This window comes from Mycteria americana, chromosome 2 (genome assembly GCF_035582795.1).
Source record: "Mycteria americana isolate JAX WOST 10 ecotype Jacksonville Zoo and Gardens chromosome 2, USCA_MyAme_1.0, whole genome shotgun sequence".
In the NCBI taxonomy this organism is placed as follows: domain Eukaryota; kingdom Metazoa; phylum Chordata; class Aves; order Ciconiiformes; family Ciconiidae; genus Mycteria; species Mycteria americana.
The window spans coordinates 3,046,765-3,053,990 of NC_134366.1; the positions used below are offsets into that span (position 1 = coordinate 3,046,765).

Here is a 7,226-nt window from a genome sequence, read left to right on the forward strand (position 1 = left end):
ACGTCGTCATTTGTCACAGCATTGGGGATGAAAAGCAAAATGCCATCCCCCTTGATTCATGAAGGGCTGTCCTTCATGTCAGCTGCTAAAGAAGGTTCATTGCCCTTTCTGAAGCACTGAGCTTAAGGTGAGAGCTCATCTCACCCAACCTCTCACTAGCAGTGGGTTGTCCTCATCTCTGATGCTGCTTTGAGCAAGAGGTTGGACAAGGTGACCTGCAGTCTCCTCTGACCTGAATTTGCCTATGATACAGTATGGCTTTCAGGGGAAAGGATGTCTTGGAAGTGGGGAGGAAAGGGAGACCATCACCACAGGAGACTGAGCCTCACACATGCAGTGATTTGGCAGGGAGCCTGACAAACCAAGCAAGCTCCCATCAGTAATCCAGCAAAGCTTAGCTTGGTGAGACTGAACCCCAAGGGGACAAACCCCATTCCAGTTCCTGCAAGGAACAACTGTGCATGGATGAGTCACGCCAATTGCTGCATTTGAGTCTTGCTACTGCGGCTGCTGATCCCATTGCTAACTTCATAACCTTTGTCCTGCCTCAAAACTTTCCATTTGGTGTCTGCACCACGATTCCTGACCTTTGGCTGCTGCACCAAATTTTTCTCCTACTCTATCACTCCATATCTGAGATGCAAACCTCAACCACAGCATGGTCCCCTGCTTAAAATTTATCAAGAGAACATATGGCAGACCTGCTTTTTATATTTGGCCACCAGCAATAACCTCAAAAGTTTACCACATGCTAAGACGAGACAGCATTCATTTTCTGAAGCCATCTTTCCTGTCCTTATTTAGAGAGATATTTCACCATTGGCTTGTTGCTTTCTTGGTCAGTACTTGAGTAGTCAGGTCATTTAGTGCCATCAGGCTCATAGGGCAAGCAGTCAAGGCTGTCAAACTTTCTTTGCACATTGTTGATCAGAGGTGCAGGATCTCTTTACAACACCAAAGGTGTTGTGAACAGTGCTGGCAAGTTTTAATTATGTACTGACCCTTAGAAACACTAGTCCCTAGGGAAGGCTAGAACTGCCCTCTTTTTATATCTGTTGACTCATCAAGATTTAAAAAAAAAAAAAGGAAGGGGAGGGAAGGAGCGAAAAGCATTTGTGACACTTTTGCTAGGAATATCCCAGCAGAGGAAAAGGCCAAGTTCAAATTTTTTAACATATTTTCCTTTTTAAAAGATCAAAAATGCAAGGCAGCTTCTATCCAGAAGCAAAATAAGCTATCTATGGCAGCCGGTTGAAGGGGACTTACAGCAAAGATGGTCCCATAGTCTAGTTTACTAAAATAAACAGCAAAATCTGGAAAACCAGGGCAGCAGCTTCTGAGAGAGGGGATGGGTCTTTGCATGCTGATCCCTGAGAAGGAAAGGCAGATTTCCCCCCCCAGGCATAACTGAGCTTGCTTAGAGTAGAGATAGAATAGATTGACAGATAGATAGATAGACAGACAGACAGACAGACACTTTGTTCATAGAAGAAATCGCAGCACTACAATCTTCTGCCAGAAATCTATGAGGCCAACATGTTCCAAGTACTGCTGAGCAAAGCCCTACAAAATAAGAAGTAGAAATGACCACAAATATGCCTGTGTTTTAAATTCTAGAGGAGTTGGCACTGCCTGGTAGTCTGCTGGTTGGAAAGGGAGCAGCCAAACCTATACAATTGCAGCGAGGCACCCTTGCGTTCTCTGCAAGGGGTGAATTTGCTGAGCAATGCCTGGCATCCAAGCCAACGCTGCAGAAAGCCATTTGCAAAAGTGATCTTCCTTTTACAAAGCGACTTGGAAAAGCTGTGCACGTCACTTCAAAGAACAAAAACCACTGCTGTGTGACTTGGGCACCCAACCAAAGCAGCTCACCCGCAGGGACTGCTGAACCCCGCATAACCAACGTCTCACTAACAAGTGCTCACTCTCAATATATTGAGACTCAAAGCTGGGGCATCAATTCAAGGAAATCATAACCCATGGAGACAGAAAGTGATGAAAGGCAGCCAATAGGTTATTCACCACAGAATGTTTTCCTAGATCTAATTTCTTCCCTTGTCTTTAAATACAAAGAGTTTGGGGAAAAAATGGGCCACTTTTCTTGGGCATTTAATTCTGAGGCTAACACCAAGCACACCAAGGAGGGCACTTCCACACAGCAGTGAGGATTGCTGGTTGGGTTGGTTTTTTTTTAGTAAGGATGCTTACATATGGAGAACAAACAGTCAGCCCCCAGCTGCAGCACGTAAGATAGACACAGGCACCATAAACTCAGGAGAGCGATTCCCTGCTCCTTTAGTTGTCCACCCTTCCTCGGAGTCTGGATTTAGAGCTGACTCCCAAAAGGAGCATCAAAGCCCTTGATTAGGTGTCTGTTTATATACACCGTGCCTAATTGAACATAAGGTCTTTCTCCAACTATTTTAACCCTGTAAGAAGTACCTACCACACCATTTTCTGGCTAGGGAGTGAGAAGACCCACCGATGCTTCCTGCTTCCACACTACAAAGTCTACAGTTAGTATCTTCAGTGGGTAGGCCAAATTCAGAGAAATACTCTTTCTACGTGGGCCACCACAGAGAGAGAACATGGCAGCAGTGGTCAGGCTGAACTTAGGTTTCTATTTCCACCAGCACTGAAAGACATGAAGAAACAGCAGGTCTTTGATGAACTCCTTGAGCATTTAACATCAGTTTATGCTCATATATTTCCATGAGGGCTGGGAGTGAAACTGCAGTCTTCACCATGGGGGAAGGGTTGCATGTGCCTTTTACTAAATTTGGGAAGTGGGCATTTTAGTCATGACTAATATTTTTTCTTCTCTCTGCTTCCTGTCTCCTAACCTCAAGAGCATCAACCTTTTTACTCACCACTCGCCTGTGGAAAGAGCTGAAAACCCATTTGTAGTAGATAACATACTTTGGATTGTTTGATACTACATTGCTGTGTTTCCAATTAGGTTTCCTTGCTTTTATCTTCTTTGTGTAATCTCCTCAGTCCCTCCCACTAATTAGAACCTTATTTGCCTTCTTCCCCCTTTCAACAGTGTTTATCCTTCGCATTGTTCCTTACATCTCTGCTTAGCAAGATTGACTTCTGTTATCTTTGTTTTTTAAATGTATGTTTAGATTTTATTGGCACAGATGCTTGTTAAAGCGATCCAACTATTCATTACAGACCTTATGATTTTCCATTGTAAATTTTCTAGACAATCAACTCAGATCAACATTATTTTTTGTCTCATTCTACATTCTTTCAGAGAGTTATGTTTTATGAAAAGCCCAATACTTCAGATTATTACCTTTCATACATAACATTCTCTCAGAATCAGTGGATATCTGATGATATTCTGATGGCTAGACCTCCAGATGTTTTATTTTCTTTATCATACTTGGCTTATTTTCTAGGACCAAGTCCAAAACAGCCTCTAATCTCAGGGGTTGCTCAACAAATTCTGTGAGGGGCTGTGAAAAGTTATTAAGGGGGAAAAAAGTCTTTACACAACAAATAATTCTGCAAATCCTAGTGTTGTCCTTAGGTACTTAAAACACATGTTGATCAATAATGACCTTGTAACAAGATTAATAAGGAATTGTAACATATACTTTTGGGAGGGCATGGAAACTCTCAGAATAAACTGATTTCTTGCTAACGCAAGTCAGGAAGAACTTTCCAAGGGCAGCTTTCCATAATTGTTGATTAGGAGTTTTTCGTGCTTTTTTTCTGTTGCAGATGGCACTTGGCAGTGCTCAAGATTCAGAACAGGTTCTGGATCTGTAGTCTGAGCCAGGATAGCAGTCTCCATGTCCAGAAAACAAATAGAACAAAGATGAGAGGAACCAAATGTGTAACATGCTGCAATGCTCTCCTGCCTCTGTGGAGCTTTGCAAGGCTCAGAACCAAAGAGCACCTTTCTGGAAGGACAGACCACGGCCACCTGAGCTAAGGGGCATGCCTAGAGGTAAACAAAAGGCAAGTGAAGACCAAGAGTCCCAAATTAGAAGAAGTGAGCCAGTAAGTTTGCAATTAACAATTTTGGTTCAGTGAGTAAAGACATTAACAGATTTAACTTACTGATAGGCAGGAGGTGTATTTTCATAATAAAATGGTCTCTGGGAAGCAGCCATTTTCAGTCCACCCTATTTTCCCTGTAGTTCCAGCCTGGTTTTGGTATCAGAGACAGATGAGAGAACTCAGAGGCTGAGATTTAAGCATTTACAGTTGTAATGTCCAGTTACATCAAGCCTTCTTTCACTAGACAAATTAGCCAACCCTACTAATGACTGACACTATCAAAAGAACTTAGTGGTGTCATTATCCTAAGCAAACCTACATTGCTTGGCAGTGCTATCGAGGCACCATCCCATTCCCTGGAGCTAATGCTACCTATACCATGGGCTGTGAATCTCCCCAGATAGTGCTTCTCCTTCTCCTGCCCATGACAGTACCAGAAAAGGGTATCTGCAGCCAGTTCAGGGCTAGGAGGAAAGTCTGTGGTGGTGCTGCCTTACCAGTTGTCCAGACCCAGGTAGGAGGGAAAGAAAAATGATAGGACAAAGGGTAATGGTTTTAAACTAAAAGAGGGGAGATTCAGACTAGATATAAGGAAGAAATTTTTTACAATGAAGGCGGTGAAACACTGGCACAGGTTGCCCAGAGAGGTGGGAGATGCCCCATCCCTGGAAACCTTCAAGGTCAGGTTGGACGAGGCTCTGAGCAACCTGGTCTAGCTGAAGATGCCCCTGCTTATTGTAGGGGGGTTGGACTACATGACCTTTAAAGGTCCCTTCTAACCCAAACCGTTCTATGATTCTATGATTTTATGAAAAAGGGGTCTTATAGCTTCCCATGCCATCTCTCGCCAATGCCATCACTGTGAGATGAAAGCTTCTCTGAACAGGTCCCACACTCCAGGTGAGGTCAGAGAAAAGAGAGAGCAAAAGCGAGTTTTTCCACTCTAATTTCACCCAAGCATTGTGTTAAACTTCAGCTTTTATGAGATCTCTAGGCTAATTAAGTGAATAAGAAGTTTTGCAGCAACATGCATTGAACAGCAGAACGGCCATTTGCTATTCTGTTCAATCCATTTTACAGAAAGATTTATCAGAAGAAACAGATGAGGTTTCACTTTTCCAGTTCTTAATACAATCTTTAGATAGACTCAGTTAGGCCACTATTTTTTTTTATTTGTCTTTCCTTCTACTCTGTTTCCTTCAGTAATTGATACTTCAGTGGAAATCACAAGTTCAGTGTCCCAGGCAAATCTCTGTTCACCTGCAAGTATATACCTTTCTCGATTCCTATAGATCTTCAGCTGAAGTCCTGAAGCATGAAGATAAGCTGAACTGCATAACTAAGCACACAGTCTAGTCTTGTCAAGTCACTCTGAAATTCCTCTCGTCACGTTTTGTAGCCTTGATTTCTTGCAGCCGGGGTCTCCAATATCAGCAGTGCTCTTGGGAAAGGCAGTAACGGGACAAACAAGACAAAACCAATCAGATTTTTTTTGAGATTTCAAGGAATTTTTGAAACCTTTTTTTTCTGTCTTAAGGCTCCCCCCCAGTTTCATGTAAATTTCTTTGTTTTCTTTCAAATCAAGTTCAAAACTGACAGGCTGAAATTCAGAATACAAAAAAAAAAAAAAAAAAAAAAAAAGTAGGAAATTTGAGGATTTTCCCACCCCACCCCACTTTCAACAGTTTCCAAACCTTTTTACTACGACAGTCTGAGAGGGCTCTTTATTTTTACAGCTGCTGCATACCTAGTTCTCCTCGCTGGAAGACGCACACGCAGCTCCAGCGATTCTAATCTTTTCATTCCAGGAAAGGAACCAGCTGTAAATCCACTGAAGCAAGATCAGGATACAGCACCAGGACTGTTGTTCTGGCCTCCTGCTGGTTAAGACTTCCCTTGAACTGCTCTCACACTCAGTCCTGTCGTGGGTCCAGGAGCCTCTGTTTTAAGAATCCTTTCCCACCTCCCAGTTCTGACCTCAGTAAGCCTCTAAAGGCAGTGGTATTATGATTTTCATGATCTGGTGAGACACCCCTGCAAAGCAACAGTTGAGTCAGATTTGGAGGAGCGGGGGGTGCTTGGTTTCTCCCATCCTGAAAGCACCCGAGAGAGGTGCTATGTTTGCATCCACTCCCAACTTCCAAACAAATGGTAGGGATAAAGTTACTCCATGCACACTCCCTGTCCCTGGGTGATGCCGTAAATGAATTTGTGTGATGATAGCGCAGCTCCTTCCCTCTTTTACTCCAAGCAGGGCTGCCACTATCCCTGTTGACATCATATCCCTGCTGACATCAGATCAGCTTTCCACTATACGGTAGGCGATAAGAACAGCAAAACTTTTGGCACTGTTTAAAACAGATCAATATTTGCAAAGAGTGACACTTTCCCTGCAGCCGTGGAAAACTACTCAGGGAGTCACCTCATGGTGGTGAGAATGTCACCTCCAGGACGGGTCTTTCCCAAATCTTTATGGTAACCTAGTGCCGGAGTGTATACAAACACTCACAATGACTGCTTAGCAACATCTCCTGCCAACCCAGGCAGTGGCAGAGCGAACAAAAATGTGCGCCGCATGCTCCAGCTATTCCTGCAATGAAAATATATCATCAAGGAACAGTAAAATCTATGTTGGGCTGACAGGGATGAGGTGGAGCAGGACCTCCCGCCCCTCTTTCCATACCGCTAATGCAAGTCTGACTTTGTCTTCTTGGACTTGGCAAGTCTCGTTTGGGCTCTAGCGAGCCTCGTGTCCCCAGTAAAAGCTGGCACACGTGAAAGCTATATATATTTTATATCTGTTGTGTGAGGGGTTGGGGGACGACGAGGCAGTTCTGCAGTAGAAGCCAGCAGCCGTTCCTATAGCCCAAAGGTCAAGAGATCTCCAGGATTTTTCCAGACGTGTGCTGTCCCTTCTTATCCTGTCTAGATCAAGGGTGACCCAGCAAGGGGGAATGTGGCCATTTGGCACGGAAAGAGACTATTGCTCTTAGGGCCAGGGAATTAATAGTTCCTGAGACCAAAGGCCACTGTACACTCCCCATAGCAACCTTGTGACCTTCTGCAGTTTGTCCTTCAGTACTGTTCAGTGTATGGCAGGACAGGTCACCACTGAAGGCTAGCCATGACTTAGCTCAGGCTTTCCACCTTTGGAGCATCCATCATGATTGATTTTGGTGAGTTTTGGAGGTGGGGGTGCCTATGCCAGCCAT

At 43.9% G+C, this 7,226-nt stretch overlaps 1 long non-coding RNA gene across 3 annotated transcripts; it reads right to left on the minus strand.

Moving 5' to 3' along the window:
• Positions 1 to 2,670: 2,670 nt before the first annotated feature.
• LOC142405210 (uncharacterized) lies at positions 2,671 to 6,043 on the minus strand. Of its 3 annotated transcripts, XR_012774094.1 has the most exons (4): positions 5,762 to 6,043; positions 5,289 to 5,455; positions 4,075 to 4,161; positions 2,671 to 3,955 (listed from the first exon to the last, which is right to left on the minus strand). It is a non-coding gene; the product is annotated as an uncharacterized LOC142405210 (long non-coding RNA). The 3 variants fall into 3 exon arrangements; XR_012774093.1 differs by having other exon boundaries at positions 2,671 to 4,161; XR_012774092.1 differs by having other exon boundaries at positions 4,075 to 5,455.
• Between the last annotated feature and the right edge of the window lie 1,183 nt (positions 6,044 to 7,226).